This window comes from Sus scrofa, chromosome 4, assembly GCF_054392235.1.
Source record: "Sus scrofa isolate SSC_HxYL_T2T_F1_AM1 chromosome 4, Sscrofa_HxYL_maternal_Yorkshire_Landrace_v2.0, whole genome shotgun sequence".
NCBI lineage: Eukaryota > Metazoa > Chordata > Mammalia > Artiodactyla > Suidae > Sus > Sus scrofa.
Window position 1 is genome coordinate 101,820,568 of NC_139386.1, and position 18,662 is coordinate 101,839,229.

Genomic DNA, 18,662 nt, shown 5'->3' on the forward strand with positions numbered 1-18,662 from the left:
CATCAAGAGGAACCATCTGGAAAATTCCACCCATTCTGCTCCATGGCTGAGTTGTAAAAGCAGACCCCGCCCCTCTCCACACCCAGCTACGAAGGAAGAACAGATAGCAGTACAGAAAGCCAGTCTGAAATATGCTGGAGAGCTGACCCTGAGAAACACCTCATTTTTTCTCTTGGACCCTGAACATGAGCCAATTACCTGTGACTTAATACTTTTCTACCCAACTCATCTCAGTGGGAGACCAAGAACAAGTATACAAACCTCTCTCTCAATTTGACCAATTGGAAAGCGATGGCTGAGCTACCTTCTCTGACTCTTAACCGCAGAGGGACATTTGTGACTAGAAATTTAGTCATTTGGCAAATCTTTACGAGGGCTACTATGTGAATGACACCAAGAAAAGTTCTGTGGCAAATACAAAGAAGCAGAATAAGGCTGACTCAAGGAGATTACAATCTGGTTGAGAGTGAAGAGATAAAACAGACAAAAAGTTAAATAACGACACAACAGAAGATCAGCAAAGGTGACAGGGGATGAACACCCTTGGTCACTGCTGGTAAGAATGTGATCTATACAACCTTCGGAGGAGGCAAAACTTGGCAAAGAGGTACCCGGATCCTCTGGTGTGTTTTCCTGGACCCAGTATTTCTATTTCTAGGCCTTTATCTTAACAAAGTCACCAAAGATAGTGATAAAGAATCATATACAAAGAAAATTGATGCAACATTCTTGAGAATAGTTAAAACTCAAATACGAACTCCATGTCCAACAATATGGTCATGGTTAAATAAGTGCAGAGGTACATGGGATACTATATGACTCATGAACACCTTGACCGAATATTAAATAAGATGGGGAATTATCTATGTAAAGCAGACAGCAAAAGGAAAAGTCTTTTCTTTTTAAAATATGTGTGTCTGCACACACACACACACACACACAGAAAAAAACCAGAGGAAATACACCCACCTGTGTTTTAGTTTCCAAGGCAGGAATTACTGGCTGGGGAAATTATTGTTTCCCAAAAGAAGTTTATGGAGTTATTTTAATTCTCTTCTCTATGCAATCCTATGTTATCTAAATTTTCTACAATCTACTTTTATAATCTGGAAAACAAAATTCTAAATAATAGTTTTTTTAAAAAAGCATATGTATTTATTGAGGGTCTACCATGAGTCAAGACCTGTATGAGGTACCTCTCTAGCATTATCTTATTTAACTCTCACAATAACCCTGTTAAGGTATTACAACATACATTTTACAGATGACAAAACTAAGACTCAAATAACTTCCTCAAAGTCCCACAGTAAGTGGCAATGTCAAGATTTGAGCTCAGGAGTTCCCCAAGTGGCATAGTCAGTTAAGGATCTGGTGTTGCTGCAGGTGTGGTATAGATCACAGCTGTGGCTCAGATTTAATCCCTGGACCGGTAACTTCCATATGCCAAGGGTATGGCTGAAAAAGAAAAAAAAAGAAAGAAAAAGATGTGAAATCAGACATTTTTTTTCTATTCTGCAGCTGTGTCAAAGTGCTATTTGAGTAAGTTCAGTATCAAGCATGTTATACATTCAAGAGAGTAAGAGATCATTGTGGGCTGGGCAAGACTAATCAGAGGTTTTGTGGAAGAGGTAGCATCTCATCTGGTCTTTGAAGATTAGAAGAAATTTGGATAATAGCTAATATTCATTGAGTTCTTACTCTAATCCAAGTTTTCTTCTAGTGCTTTACAAATATTAACTCATTGCTCCTCCCAACAACTTATGAGGTAGGTGCAACTTTACAGCTTATCTGACCTGGGTACAGAGCTGATAAGTGGTGGAGGAAGAACTGGAACCTAAACCATCCACAGTTTTAACCACTCTTCCCTGCTATATCTCTAGATTGGAAATGATAGGAATATCCAGACAAAGAACACCCGGGAGGCTACGTGTAGTCCAGCAGGCTAGAGTGGAGTGTGTTGACCTGAGGAAGTGCACGCAGATAGCACAGGAAAGGTAGGAGGTGAAAAGCGGTAACTGGGAAAGAGTAAATGATGTGGGAAGTGTGGTGGGTAAGGTTACTGGATTAAAAATGCCACAAATCTGGAGCTCCCGTTGTGGCTCAGCAGAAACAGATCTGACTAGCATCCATGAGGACACAGGTTTGATTCCTGGCCTCTCTCAGTGGGTCAAGGATCCGGCATGGTGGTGAGCTGTGGTGTAGGTCACAGATGCGGCTCGGATCTGGCGTTGCTGTGGCTGTGGGATAGGCCAGCGGCTACAGCTCTGATTCAGCTCCTAGCCTGGGAACCTCCATATGCCATGGGTATAGACCTAAATAAAAGACAAAAAATAAAAAAAGCCTCCACAGATCTAAGATTTGAGTTGTTTCTGCACCTCTGGGGGACAAAGATGAGCCTCTTGTCTAAAAGGAGATAATCAACAGAAAATGTGTTCCTGTGAATGTTCTACCCACGTTTCCTCCAACTCTCACATTCCGATCACGTTGCAGTTTACAAAGATAAAGCAGGGTGGGGATTCTAATTTATCTTCCTAAAAAGTGCTGGGAACAGAGGAAGAAGGAAGAAAACTGACCTCTGATAAGTCATGCCAAAACCAAAAGAAGGAGAAAATCAAGATGATGGGGCCACAAGGTCTGGGTGAGAAAGCCGCCGGCATGGAGCACTAATTCATCTTGTTTCCTACCAAGATTCCCATTTAGCTAACTGCAGTGATTCTCTATTTTCTTAGGGCAAAGTCTGGGAAGGGTTATGTAAAAGCAAAAAAGGTCATGTTATTAAAGTTTTCTTTACCATTTTTACATCATCCTTTCAATAAGATTGACCAAAAACAGAAAAATAATTTCAATTAGCTCTCTGGACACGGAACGTGTACTGCTCAATGTAAAAATCCTATTTGTCATGTTACCCAAAGCAGCTAATCAAGAAACAGCCCCTGGAGTTCCTGTTCTGGCTCAACGGAAGCGAATCTGACTGGCATCCATGAGGACGCAGGTTCGAACCCTGGCCTTGCTCAGTGGGTTAAGGATCCAGTGTTGCCATGAGCTGTGTTGTAGGTTGCAGATGTGGCTCAGATCTGGCATTGCTGTGGCATTGTGTAGACCAGCAGCTACAGCTCCGATTCAATCCTTAGCCTAGGACCACCCATATGCTGCAGGTGCGGCCCTAAAAAGACAAAAAGAAAAAGAAAAAAAGAAATGGCCCCTGCATTGCAGGTTCTTCCTGCAAAAGGATCAGCCTGTTCCTTTCAACCTTTTCTGGGCACATTCATCAAGACTCTGATGAGCATTAATAGCACTTAGCCGCAAGCCTGCTTTTCTAGGAGGAGGAGGGAGATGATTCAGCTTTGGTCTCTGCAGGGAGGACTGTGTCCTGCCCCATCCTGGGTGAGTCAGCACACAGAGCCAGATTTCTTGGCTGTCTTACAAATTTTACAAGTAATTAAATTTCCTTTCAAAGATGTGATTTACAGCACTGCAGGAAGTAAAAAATGACACAGAAAAATGTGTCACTGGCCTTTACAAGAGCTGGGCATATCACAGCACAGTACATGACAGTGTGAGATAAAGAACTAGCATCGGTGGTGTCCACTCTGAGGGTTGGGGGTTTCAAAGAGGAACAATCTGGACGAGAAAGGACTGAGGATAAGATCCACTTTGGGCAGGGCAGGCTGAGAAAAGCAGAGAGGAACTATAGGCAACGTGGAAAAAGCGAGAAGGAGCAGAGCATGTGAAGGAGCAGTGGGAGGAGGAGCAATGAGAACCTGGGGGCTGGGATGGTTGTGCTGTCAGGTGGGGGATGGGCACGGACCTCCCCACAGCTAAGCGGGGTGGACAGCTTTCATCAAGGCTCTAGAGCAAGGGAGTGGTATTTCAGCACAATTAACGTGACACAAAATAGCAGATGTGGGAGAGACTAGGGACCTACCAATCAAGAGTCTACTGCTCACTTGGCTGTCATGAAAAAACTAAGGAAGATCTCAATGTGCTGATTAGGAATGGTCTCCAAGACACTGTCAGAGTGAAAAACAAAGTACAGCACAGTGTGCGTCTCTGTGTCTCTATGTCTATTAAACTACCGTTTGTGGAGAAATGACAAGGGAGTATATATGTACATAATTAAATATGCAAAAAACATCTTCAAGAAGACTATAAAAGACACTGGAGTTCCCATTGTGGCACGGCGGAAACGAATCTGACTAGGAACCATGAGGTTGCGAGTTTGATCCCTGGCCTTGCTCAGTGGGCTAAGAATCCGGCATTGCTGTGAGCTGTGGTGTAGACTGCAGACACGGCTCAGATCTGGCATTGCTGTGGCTCTGGCGTTGCTGTGGCTCTGGCATAGACTAGCAGCTACAGCTCCAGTCAGACCCCTATCCTGGGAACCTCCAGAAAAAAAAAAAAAAGACTATAAAAGAAACTAATAAAATTGGATGCTTCCCAGGAGTTCCTGTAGTGGCTCAGTGGGTTAAGAACCTGACTAGTATCCACAAGGATGCAGGTTTGATCCCTGGCCTCACTCAGTGGGTTAAGGACCCAGCATTGCCATGAGCTGTGGTGTAGACTGCAGATGCGGCTCATATCTGGCGTTGCATGGCTCTGGTGTAGGCTGGCAGCTACAGTTCAGATTCAACCCCTAGCCTGGGAACTTCTATTATGTCGCAGGTGAGGCCTTAAAAAGGAAAAAACAAACAAACAAAAAACTGGATGCTTCCCAGAAAGAACAAGATGGCTTGGGGAACAGGAATTGGGAAAGGGAATATCTGAGTCCATGTAAAAATGTTTAAAAATGAGTAAAAGTATGCTTTAAAAAATAATTCATTGCTTTAAAAAATATTTTTAAGAATTTTCCTGTCTTTAGTAGACATTTGGTTTAATAATTAAAGCTTAATGTTATTCTTTTAAGGTTTTAAGTGCATACTGAAATAATCCAAGTAAGAGAAGTTAAGGTTTGGACTAGAATACTTGGGGGAAGAATATAAAAATAAGACGATGCAAACATATAGAATTGGCATCTAAAGTGAAGGTGGGTGTTGGAACTGCAGAAGAATTTATTCTTCAAAAGCCACTATTCACCTCAAATACATACAATGAACAGCAGATAATTTGGATCTGCTAAGCATCCCCTCAGCCTGTGCTTCTTCACACCGTGGCCAGGTGGTTCTGGCTGAGAACTTACTCGTTTAAAGATCCTTAATGCTGGATCCTTAACCCACTGAGCGAGGCCAGGGATTGAATTTACATCCGCATGGATACTAGTCAGGTTCTTAACCCACTTTACTTAATGGTGTCATTTAAAACACTTTTTTTTTTTCTGTATTTTCTAGGGCCGCGCCCGTGCAGTCCTTTTGGCTGCACTTTTTGGACACCCCCCCCCCAACACACACACACACAGAAGCAGGTGTTCACTTCTCCTCCGCCATGACCAGCACTTCGGAGGACCCATGTGAAAAGGCCAAGTTGGGCAGCCAGGCTCACCCCATGCCATACAAACAGCCCCCGGGGCAAGCTTCCAGCATCCCCGCAGCCCTTTGCCCTTAGCCCCCACCATTTACCCTGACCCTCCGGGCCCTCACTCGCCCATCTCCCCAGCACCTGGCCTCTTTTTTTATGCTCTAATGTAAGGCCCTACTCCGCATTTAGGACCAAAGCACATCCACACTTTGCAAGCTAACAATCTTGATTTTTCCCTAACATAGATTCTCCCTCATCAGACCACCCTCCAAAATCTGGAACCTTCTATCTACACTACTGTAGCCTCCTAGGGAGCAGCGCTTCCATCACACATTTCCAGGTCACAGACTGAGCAGTCAGGACCCCAAAAAAAGTCTTCAAAAAATGTAACAGGATTCATTGATCAATTACAATGGATGGAAAATAGAAGTATTAGATGCACCTTCAAAATGTATGCAAGCTTGACCCCTGGGGCTGAGGGCTGGGGTGGCAGACTTCCAAAAGAAGCCTGACTGCAGTGACTTACTACATATGAGAATTTGTCTAAACCAAATCTTGACTCTCACTTGGCATTAGCCCACAGACTGCACACTTCCTGGTGGGATCTGTCAGCAACACTGTGGGTCAGGTGTGTGACCTTGGCCACTCCTGTGGCCTCCACTTAGACTTGATGGACCAGGTTTTTGCTTTTTATCCCTCCCCCAATGGCCTCCAACTCTCAGTCTGGGCCTGGTTCTGTCTTCTCAGCACTGACCATTCATCACAGGGAGAATAGGAAGAGGGAGGAATCAAAGGAGCTGTTTGAGTGGACAGAAGATTAAGAGATCCACTGACAATATCACAGAAGCCTGGGGGAGGATCTTGTGAACACCGTGATGAAAATGCTTGGGAGGTAGTTGGCAGGGTACTTAACATTGGGGCTCTGGCATTAAGCAGATCTGTGTTCAAATCTTGCCTGTTGTCAACTTTACGACATACAGATAAGAATAGGTACCACTATTATACATTTTCTATTGGTCAAGCATTCTGCTGAGCTCTTAAAATGCTTTATCTCATTTAATCCTCACAGCCATCCTTTGAGTTGCATTTTTTTTTTTTTTTTGTCTTTTTGCTATTTCTTTGGGCTGCTCCCGCGGCATATGGAGGTTCCCAGGCTAGGGGTCTGATCAGAGCTGTAGCCCCTGGCCTACGCCAGAGCCACAGCAACGCGGGATCCGAGCCGCGTCTGCAACCTACACCACAGCTCACAGCAACGCCGGATCCTTAACCCACTGAGCAAGGCCAGGGACTGAACCTGCAACCTCATGGTTCCTAGTCAGATTCATTAACCACTGCGCCACGACGGGAACTCCTGAGTTGCATATTCTTATTGAACCCGCATTACAGAAGAAGAAATTGAGCAGTAGCGAAGTTAAATAATGTGTTCAAGATCACACAACTTCTTTTTCTTTTTCTTTTTTTTCTTTTTTGCTTTTTAGGGCTTTACCTGCAGCATATGGAAGTTCTCAGGCTAGGGGTCGAATCAGAGCTGCAGCTGCCAGCCTACACCACAGCCATAGCAACATGGGATCCGAGTCACATCCAGGACCTACACCACAGCTCACTGCAACAGTGGATCCTTAACCCACTGAATGAGGCCAGGGATCAAACCCACATCCTCACAGATCCTAGTAGGGTTCAGACCCTGCTGAGCCGCAATGGGAACTCCCAGGTCACACAACTTTTTAAGTGGTAGAGCTGCGATTCATACTCAGGTCTGACTCCAAAGTCTAGGCCTTCAGTCAAATAACTATTGAATAGACAAGGAAGAAGTCTGAAAAAACAGATTTGAGAATCAAATTTAGTCATTCTCATTAGAGACCAACAGTCCCTGCCTGTAAGGCAAAATCATAATTGTTTAAGAGCCCACACTCAGGAGTCAGGTTTTCTGGGTTCAAGTTCTGGCTTTGCTGCTTACATGCTGTGTAACCTTAAACAAGCTACTCAGCCTCTCTGTGCCTGTTTTTGCCTATATAAAAAGGAGAAATTAATAGAAATAACATCTAGCATTAAATTATTATTTCTACAGCACCTAGAACAATGCTTGGTATGTACTTGGCACTATACAAATACTGACTATTATTAGTCCTGTAACTCTTTCTCAATTTAAGTTTAGGAAGCTGAAAGGAGAAAAACAAAATCCTGGTAAACAGATTGTATGCCAGGGGATATTACAAAGCCTCATAATTCATCTTCTAACCAACAAGTCCCTCCGTACCCTCAAGCTATATGAGGTAAAGCTTTGTTGAAAGAGCAAAAGCTTGGAGTCAGAAAGACCGGTGTTTGCCTTGGGCAAATTACTTGACCTCTTTGAGCTTCAGTTCTCTCATTTGTAACACAGACCCAATTATATCCATGTGGCAGGACTGTTGGGAGAAATAAAAGAGATAATTATATAAAATATTCATGTTGGTACTTCTCAGCCACACACAGAGGCAAAAGCAAGCTTGTTTATTCTAGCAAAGTCTGGCTCAGGAAGAAAAATCAGACCTTTGGTACCGAACTGGTCAAACATTAATTAAGGGCAGTTTCTTTTGCTAAATCTCTACCAAAACACCAGTCTCTATTTGTTCCAGTAAAAGCACTTTCCATTCTGGCTTATCAAGTCATAAACCAAGGGCATAACTAAATTTTAGTCATTTTCAGGGCACTTCCTAGGTGGGAACTTAAGCTTTTAAGATATTGCAGGCGAATGAGCATCAAAGCACCCTAGGGGCCAGAAGACCTAAATTCTCTTTTGTGACTTTGAGCAAGTTATCAAACCTTCCCAGGTCACTTATAAATTGGGGAAAACTATATCCATTCCTGGAGCGTTTTGTAAGGATTAAATGACATAATATATAGCCTATGCTGATTCTTTCCTGCTTTTCTCCTTTTAAAATGGACCAGACCTCCTCTTCCCTCTAAAATGAATCCCTGTCCTGCGCTCTGGTTCTCATATCCTCCTTGACTTCTAGGATTTCATGCCACCAGTTACTCTCTTCCACATCTTCTTTCCGACACTCCCTCTACCAGCTCATTCCACTCATTCCTATGAGTGTTTATCTATGCCTGCCTTGCTGCTAGGAAAAAAGTGCTCCCTCAAACCCATATTCCACAAATTTCTTGAAAAAAATTAATCTCACCTGCCATCTCCATTCCCTTACCTCCTCCTTCGCAATTCTTTCTGCTCTGTATTATGCCCATACCACTCCACTGAAAATGTTTCCACCCAAACTACCAAAAAGCTTCCTCCAGTAGACAATTTTTACCCTTTAATATGTTTGACCTTTCTGTAGGATTCATTCTTGTTGCCTATTCCTTCTTTTATTTATTTATTTATTTATTTATTTTTGGTCATGCTCATCACATGTGGGAATTCCCAGGCCAGGGATCAAACTCATGTCACAGTAGTGGCAATGCCAGATCCTTAACCCACTGAGCCACTAGGGAACTCCTATTCCTTCTTTTAAAACATTCTCCCCTTGGGTTTCACAAGGTGTTAATTCTTCTGGTTTTTCTTCTGCCTCTCAGGTTTATTCTTATTCTCCCTTCCGGACATCTCTTCTTCCTTAAATGCTGATCTTGCTTAAGGATAATGCCTAGGCCCTCTCTTCCCACATTAACTCCACCCTCAGAAATTGCACTTATCATACTTCCCATTCAATTACCATCCGCATAGTAACAACTCCATTTAGATGTTCCGCAGGCCTCTCAATCTCAACATAACCACTACAATCATGGTTTTTCAGTCTGGCATGTAAGAAGCTTGGAAGTCACTGTGCCAGTTTAACAAGCAAAAAGCTGAACAAACTGAAAAATCAACAGCTCTTCTTAGATCTGTCAGAGAAGTGAGGTCACAGGGAAAACCACTGCCCCCCAAATTGGAGAGGTCAACAAGAAGACTACAGAGGATCACAACCCACTGCAACAGAAACATCCATGAGAATCAGTGTCAGGGTAGGGAAATCTGAGCCGTAGCTGACAAATGACTGGAGGCTCAAAGTGAGCACGTCTAAGAGATAAAAATTCCAGGGAGGCCCAGTCACTGGGAGGATCCCATACGTCTAAAAAGTTTACCTTCTGAAATTCCACCAGGTTCTCACAGTGAATATTGTAGAAAAATCTCAAAGTGCTTCCAGCAAGAGAAAGAGAAATAGAACCATTACAAAATACTCCAGAGCACTCTGTCTTTCTTAAGAAGGTCTGTCCTCAGAAGAACCTATTAAACCAGAGCTGGCTAGGGTTTTATCAGAGCCTAACTGACCTGGGGGAAGGAAAATACCCCGCTCCAGAGGGCTGTAGACTTCCATAGCTGGGAAAAGGAACTATCACTTCGGCCCACGCTAGCCCTCCCGTCTCACCTAAAGGGAGGTGGGGAGGAACTGAGACATATGTGTGAAGTTCACAGTCTAAAAGCACAGGCTTATTAAAAGACTAAGACTAATTGGGAATATGGAACGCCTCCCCTCCCCCCAAACCTTACCGCTGGTTACTAAAGGCCTTTTTACAACAGCTCCTTTTACCCGGTACCTCATGTCTAAGTATCAAAAAAAAAAAAAAAAAAAAACACAAGACATACCAAAAGGCTAAAAATACAGTTTAAAGAGACAGAGAAGCATCAGAATCACACTCAAATAAGGCAGGGCTACTGGAATAACCTAACAGTAATTTAAAACAAATATGATGAATATGCTAAAGATATTACAGACAGGCTCTAATGATAAAAGAGACAAAAAGCAAGAACAGATGGACAGGAGTTCCTGTTGTGGCTCAGCGGGTTAAGAACCTGACACGGTGTCCGTGAGGGTATGGGTTAGATCCCTGGCCTTGCTCAGAGGGATAAAGATCCAACACTGCAATGAGCCGTGGGGTAGATCACAGATGCAACTCGGATCTGGCATTGCCACGGCTGTGGCACAGGCCAGCAGCTTCAGCTCTGATTCAACCTCTAGCCTGGGAACTTCCATATGCTGTAGATGTGACCCCAGAAAAAAAAAAAAAAAAAAAAAAAAAACAGAAAAACAGATGGGCAATGTAATATGAAAAAACTATAAGCTTCCTAAAAGATAACATGGGAGAAAATCTGGTGACCTGAAGCTTAGTAGTAACCTTTTAGATATAACACGGAAGGCACGATCCATGAAAAAAAGAATTGATAAGCCAGGTTTTATTAAAATGAAAAATTTCTATTCTGTGGGGAATGACGGAAAAGGCAAACCACGGACTGAGAAAAAAATATCTGCAATAGACACACCTTATAAAAACTGTTACCCAAAATATTCAGAGAACTCAAACTCAGCAATAAGAAAACAGCCCATTTAAAAAAAAATGGGCTAAAGACTTTAGTAGCTATCTCACCAAAGAAGATATTCAGATGGCTCCACATCATATGTCATTGGGGAAATGAAAATTAAAAACAACAAGATACCACTATATACACACACTAGCATGGCCAAAATCCAGAACACTGATAACACCAAATACCGACAGGGATGTGGAGTAACTGGACGCTCATTCATTGCTGGTGGGAATACAAAAGGGCACAGTCACTGTAGAAGGCAGTTTGGAGGTTTCTTACAAAACTAAGCATACTCTTTCCATACAATTCAGCAATCATACACTTTGATATTTACCCAAACATGTGGAAAAAACACATGTCCACACAAGAACCTGCACATGGATTTGCAGAACCTTTATTCGTAACTGACAAAACTTGGAAGCAACCAAGATATCTTTCAGTAGGTGAACAGATAAACTGGTACATCCAATGAAACATTATTTAGGGTTTTTTTATTTTTAAAAAAAGAGCTAGGAAAAGACACAGGAAACTTAAATGCATATTACTAAGTGAAATAATTCAATCTAAAAAGGTTACGCACAGTATGATTTCAACTATATCTAGAAAAGGCCATTTAAAAAAATCAGTGGTTGTCAGTGGATAAGGGGTAGGGAAGGATGAACAGACGATGCACAGAGGGCAGTGAAATTAGTCTTCATGGCACTATAATGGTAGATACATGTCTTTATAAATTTGCCCAAACCTATAGAAGGCACCGCACCAAGAGTGAACTGTAATGTAAACCATGGACTCTGGGTGGTAATGATGCATCCATGTAGGTTCATCAGTGTAGCCAAATTACCACTCTGGTGGGGGATGGTAATAAAGGGGGAGAAGGCCATGTGGGAGTGGAGGCAGGAGGTATATGGGAAATCTCTACTTTCTGCTCAGTTTCTCTCTGAACCTAAAACTGCTCTAAAAAATAAAGTCTGGGAGTTCCTATTGTGGCTCAGCGGCTCAGGAACCTCGCTAGTGTCCACAGAATGCGGATGTGGATCCCTGGCCTTGCTCGGTGGGTTAGCGATCTGTGTAGGTTGCAGATGCAGCTGAGATCCAGCGTTGCTGTGGCTGTGGCACAGGCTAGCAGCTACAGCTCCAATTCAACCCCTAGCCTGGGAACTTTCACATGCCGCAAGTACAGCCCTAAAAAAGGGGGGAAAAAATAAAGTCTAATTTAAAATAAAAATTAAAAAAAACTATACTCATCATTTTCTCCAGCCTAGCTCACTCCACAAACAAAAAAGCTCACCTTTTGGTGGCTCTTGATTTCAAACAACAAAATTCACTCAGGCTTATTGAAGCAGAAAGGAAATATTATTAAAAGAACTATTGATTTTTTTTTTTTTATAGCCACACCTGCAGCATATGGAAGTTCCCAGGCTAGGGATAGAATCAGAACTGCAGCTGCCAGCCTACACCACAGCCACAGCAACATGGGATCTGAACCACATCTGTGACCTACACCACAGCTCACGGCAATGCTGGATCCTCAATCCACTGATCGAGGCCAGGGATTGAACTTGAGTCCTCATGGATGCCAGTCGGGTTCGTAACCTGCTGAGCCACAGCAGGAACTCCCAAAAGAACTCTTAACTCATCTGTCTACTTCAGTTTTACCCCACTCTAACCAACCCTCTCCACTCAGCCAAAGTGAACTTTCTAAAATGCATTCCTGAAAACTCTGTAAGACATTCCATTTGCTCTTAAGGCAAAGTTTAAACACTTAAGAGATGCTGTGAGTGCCTTGCTCCCAACCTGTTGGCCCACCCTGGATATCATTTACAGACTGCTCCCACACAGGCAATGGCTTTGTGTCTCTCAGCCTGCCCAAGGGCATTCTCTAAGGAGCTAGGGCAGGTCCCCAGGAGCAATCTCCAACCCACGAGGGACAAGAGTGCTGGATAAATGTGTCTCCTTCCTCACGTCAATGCGACAGCTAAGAGGCATGTCCTACATGATCTTTCAGGGGTCTCCAGTGGCACTGAGCTTCAGCTGCCCAGAGTAGTGCCCTGTTGGTTAATACAGCCTTTTCAGGCTTTCTTACTTTCCCATTCCTTCACCATGCTTCCTAGGACCACCTTCTAAACAAACTACTTCCACCCGAACCCTTACCTCAGTTGTTGTTTTGGGGGTACCCCAAGCTAAAATAGTGCCCTTACATGGCCTACAATTCCCTTCATCATTAGGCCCCTGCTTCCTTCTCCAACATTAGCCTTTGCCACCTCCCAATGTGCACTCTGCTCTCTAGGTGCACAGAACTTGTTTCAGCTCATTCCTTGCTCTCACTCTTCTAGGCCTTTGCATATTCTTTCTCCTCCTAGAGCACTCTATCTCCTCCTCTTCATCTAACTAACTCCGGAAATATTTCAACCTTGAAATACTTACTTACATGTCACCTCCTCCAGGAAGCCTTCCTCAATTTCCAAGATCACATTCTGTGTGCCTTCTACCTGCTCTCAAGGCATCCTGTCCTTCCCAAATAGAGCACTTACCATATCACTTTGTAAAAGTTTCCTTGATTCTCTGCCTTCACCAGTACTCACTAAGATTAGGCATACTGGTTCATTACTGCACCAGAACACTCTAGCAGAGTTCTAGACACAAAGCAAAACTTTACAACGAAGCCTGGCACATGATAGTTGCCAAAAAATATTTGTGGAAATAAAAAGGAAAGATTTTGAAACAGTGCTTAAAACAAGTTACAGCATAACTTCGCCAAACTAGCAGGATACAGTCCAGAGAAGTAGCATGAGATGACATGGTTCAACCTCCTTCTGGTTGCCACCCCAGTCACTCTGTAGAACACAGCATGGACCAACCTCCAACTCCAGAAGTCATGGAGAGAGCTTTCAATAAATAGGACACACGTTATATAGGTCTATGGAGAGGATCACTGTCAAAATAATTCATAATTCATGAAGTGATTCACAGTTAGCCTGAGTAGGTTAGCAGAAAGTCCTTATTAAAGTCTAACAACAAATTTCTGTAATTTGGAAATAGAACAAACAGGCTAACTGCTGCATCAAACACCACAATAAAGTCCAATCAGGCCTGGCAGCTCTCCTTCAAGCAGTGACTCAGGGACTTCAGTCAGCGTGGGGGAGGAGCCAAAGACGGAAGACAGAGATTATGAAGGAACTCACATCTGATATTCGGCTGCCTTGGCCCTGAAGTAAACACGTTCCCTTCTACTTCTATTCCTCTGCTGAGAACCAGGCACATCCCCACTAGGCTGCTAGGTTGGGAACTTAATAATAGAGCTCCTGGCTGGGCATCTGCTCCCCAACAGCTGTTCTACACCCTGGAAGGGAAATACAGATCTTTAGCAATCAGCTAGCTAGCTGCCTCTATTGTCCTTCAGAAACTGAATACATACTGGTACAGCTACAGTGCCTTCATCATATCGAATGGAGACAGGGTCAGAGATGAGCACTGCTAACCTCTCTCACAAGGACCATTGCACTCTGCCCTTGTTGATTTCCTTGCCTCCAATTTCACTCTGTTCCACTTTCACCTCCACTCCCCATTGATCATACAGTTTCCTGTCAGAGTAATTGCTCTAAATTCAAACCCGCCCCCTTTAAATCACATCAAAGACTCTCTAGTACTTTTAGGATGAAGTGTACATTCCTCAGCATGGTATCAAAAGCCCACCACGCTTGGGCTTTGGCCTGCCCCTCCATCCTCATCTCCAGCCACTCCCTCTCCCACGCTATGCTCCAAACTACCTGCGCTTCCCCCAGCGCATCAGGTGACTTCATGCCTTCATGCCTGTGCGCATGCCATGCCTCTATCTGAAACACCCTCTCTCCTTCTTCTGGGGCACACTGAAGTTATTCTTCAAGATTCAGCTCAAGTCTCTCTTCCTCTGTGAATCCAGGCCTCATCTCCCAACTATAATTAACCATTTTCTCCTTTGAGCCACCATTCTGTAAATGCATTGACCATCATACTACACTACAAGTACAATATCTGTCTTATCTATTAGACTGTGAACTCCTTAAGTTCAGGGATCAAATCTTTTCATCACTGTGTTTTCAGACCCTACAAAATATTCACCATGTACTATGAGCTCCATAAATGTTTGGTGAATGAATTAATCCATGTATGCACATGTAAAGGAATCACAAGTCATGCAGAGTGAATCTTGAGTGGTGACATTCTTTTGCTGCTTATAGAAGCCAAGAGATGAAGATAAAATTTCCAAGCCAATAAATATGCCTCTGGGGCCTCTAACTTTAATGTAGCTTGTGCCTAGAAAATTCATGAACGATTTCATTCGGATTTTGGATCCAGCTGGGGAGTCAAAACAGTATTTTTGCACTTTTGCTAATCCTTTTATACACATTCGTAAGTTTAAACCAAACATGAAGAAAATTCAGACACCCAGAAGGAAGAGCAAGCAGAAGCAAGTTCATGTCCAATGAGAAATCAGCAACAATATAGAAACTACGTCTGGTCCAAACAACTTTCTATGGATGAAGACAGATTCAAATTTTGTTTAATTGTTTATCTTCTTTGCATAATAAGAACCAGATAAAATCTTTTTTTAAAAAAGTTACTATAGAACTTTTTAGGAAAAAAGTTGAATACAGCTGGCCCTCTGCTATCCGCAGTTTCCACTGATTGTACTATGCCATTTTATATCAGAGACTTGAACATCCTTGGATTTTGGTATCACTGGGGGTCCTGGAACCAACCCACCCCCAGCCCCGTGGATACTGAGGAAATACTGTATTTAACCTTTTTCTCAATTAAAATATTTATACTGAAAATAGAAGTTTTCTAAGTATTAGGAGACAAGCTTTAATATAACCCTTCCTAGCTTCCCTATTAAACTTTGATCTAAATCTTTCATCATAATTTCAATTCTTAAGTCGAACTACATATTCACAGTCCCATCCTTCACGGCTCAGTCTTATTAATTTTAATACCCAGAGAGATGCTAGGAAATAACACTGGTGGAGATATAATACATACCAGGTCATATGTTATATGCTTGTGGGATATCATCTCTGTTAGTCTCCCTAGCAACCTCATAAGGATTGCAGTATTTTAGGATTTTAGGATGCCCAGCACCTGAATTCCCTGCATACATTTGAGAAATTCTTTCTCCCAGGAGTCTTGTTGGAAGCAGTCTGGCTCCCTCTAAAAGGCTGGAAAGCCAGGTACTCACTTTATTTTCTTTATTTTTATTCTTTTGCCTTTTTGTCTTTTTAGGGCTGCACCCATGGCACATGGAGATTCCCAGGCTAGGGGTCCAATCGGAGCTGTAGCTGCCAGCCTACACCACAGCCGCAGCAACTCAAGATCCATGCCACATCTGTGACCTACACCACAGCTCACGACAACACTGGATCCTTAACCCACTGAGCAAGGTCAGGGAGCGAACCTGCAACCTCTTGGTTCCTAACTGGATTTGTTTCTGCTGCGCCACGACAGGGACTCCCGTACTCATTTTCTAAGACTCCCTAACAAGTAGGCAGTTAGCAGGCAACCTGGGCCACCTACCAGACAGACTGATTCAGATGTGAATCAGAAGCTAATGACCCGGAGAGGCAGGAACCATGAAGAATTGCTAATTAAATTCTTACCTGTGGTCATGCAGAATAAAGAACCCAGGGAAGGGAAGATTTGATGGCCAAAGGAATCATAGATCAATATGAACAGCATGGGGAATTCCATTCCAAGAACTCTGGAGTGAGGCAGTTTCTTCTAATGTCACTGGATAGAATGAAGAAAGACAGTAATAAGCACAAAGTCTTACATTTTACCTGCACAACAGAGACTGAAATCCAAAACTTCATATAACTTGAAAATTAAAGCTCTCTTATATACATTTTATCATTTTTTAATGTTTAAAAAAATAAAGATATGGAATTTCCTCGTGGCCTATAAGTTAAGGATCTGGCATTGTCACTGCTACGGCTTAGGTTGCTACCAAGGTGTGGGTTAGATCCCTGGCCCAGGAAGTTCCATATGCCATGGGCACAGCCAATAAATAAATAAGTAAATAAATAACCCTTACCTCTCAAGGCTACAAGACTGAGACAGTCAAAAACCAACACGAAATTTGTTTCTGTGAGTCACCAAATAATATATTAAATTCATAGCCTTGCAAGACTTTTTGTGTGAGATTCAGCCTAAAAAATTTAACCCCAGTACAGGCATACCCTCATTCTATTGGTTTGCATTATTGCACTTCACAGACATTTCATTGTCTACAAATTAAAGGTTTGTGGCAACCCTGAATTGTCAGATGATAGTATCTTTTAGCAATGAAGTATTTTTTTTAATTAAGGTATGTACACTTTTTTGACATAATGCTATATTGCACACATCACAGTAGTGTAAACATAACTTTTTTTTTCCTTTTTCAGCCACACCCATGGTATACGGAAGTTTCCAGGCCAGGGATCAAATCCCAGCCACATCTGCGACTTATGCCACAGCTACAGCATAGGAGCACAGTGGGAACTCCTAAACATAACTTTTACATGCACTGGCAAACCAAAATAAAATGATTCATTTATCCATTTATTGCAATATTTGCTTTATTGCAGTGGTCTGAAACCGAACCTGCAATATCTCTGAGGTCTGCCTGTACTGGAATTGCAAAATTGGGTATCATTTGGTCAACTCAGAGCACTTAAAAACCTCACCCTCACTGAATCTTCCTCACCAACCAACCTGCCACCCCCTCCTTGTCCAATAAGACTGTTTCAAGCCTTCCCTGATGATTCTGCCCTTTGAGTGAGGCACTGTGCCAGGGGAAGCCAGTTCATCTCCTACCAACCAACCTACAACTGACACTCATTGCCCTGGGCCTTTGACCAGAGCAGATCTCAACATGCCCTGAAGAGTCAACTACAAGGTCAGATTCCTCATGCCCCTGATGGAACAGGCTTTGTGCTTGTTATAGTGTGGTTAGAGATGACTGACCCTGAATATTAAGAGGAAGTAGGGATGCTGTGTCATAACGAGGCTGGGAAGAGCATGGCTGGATCCACAAGATCCCTGGGGTAACTCTTAGTACAGCCATGATGTCCAATGACCAGAATGAAAAGGTACAGTAGGACTGCCAAGGGCTTGGATCCCCAGGAGTGGAGGTTTGGGTCGTACCAATGTCTGAAAAACATCAGTCTGCCAAGATAAAAGGATATGGAAAGGTGGAATGAAGAAAGGAAATCAAATATTTGTTCTGGCCTTGTGACCTGACGCGGAAGCATGGGATATAGCATTTATCCATAGTTTTTTTCTTTTAATATATATGTAAGTACACATACTAATTTTCTCTTTCTCTTATATAGGATATGCTGGTTGACCCTTAACTTTACAACTCAGTCTACGATTTTTTTTTTTTCTTTTAGGGCCGCACTCATGGCATATGGAGGTTTCCAGGCTAGGGACTGAATCGGAGCTGTAGCTGCCAGCCTCTGCCACAGCTCATGGCAACGCCAGATCCTTAACCTACTGAGTGAGGCCAGGGATTGAACCTGTATCCTCATGGATGCTAGTCAGATTCATTAACTGCTGAGCCATGAAGGGAACTCTATCAGTCTAAAATATTACAGAACATTGAGATGGGCTCATGCCAGCCCTGAAGAAGGAAAGGACACCATCTAGAGATCTTGAATCTGGAGATGAACATATGAGATTTTTGTTTGCCCCTCAGGGGAAGATGTGAAAGCATTTTAAATCATACAAATTATAGTTGCATTAGGTTGAATGGCAGAAATTTTTTTTCTTTTGAAAGTGTAACCATAGGAAAAAGTATAGGTCACCTTTGGGCCACCAAAGGGATGGACTCCAGTGAAGAGTGTTGTGGGTGTGTTGCAGGGGGCATGGGGGG

General features: G+C 42.9%; 1 long non-coding RNA gene across 3 annotated transcripts in view; it reads right to left on the reverse strand.

The window, feature by feature from the left end:
- The window catches only part of LOC110260323 (uncharacterized), a 90,436-nt gene that overhangs the window by 46,972 nt on the left and 24,802 nt on the right, over window positions 1–18,662 (reverse strand). For 2 of the 3 annotated variants that reach the window (XR_014844240.1, XR_014844239.1), the window contains exon 3: window positions 16,405–16,534. This is a non-coding gene — a long non-coding RNA (uncharacterized LOC110260323). Of the gene's footprint in view, window positions 1–11,143; window positions 11,879–12,243; window positions 13,657–16,404; window positions 16,535–18,662 lie in introns of those variants that run through there. The other variant, XR_002343437.2, reaches the window with a different exon arrangement.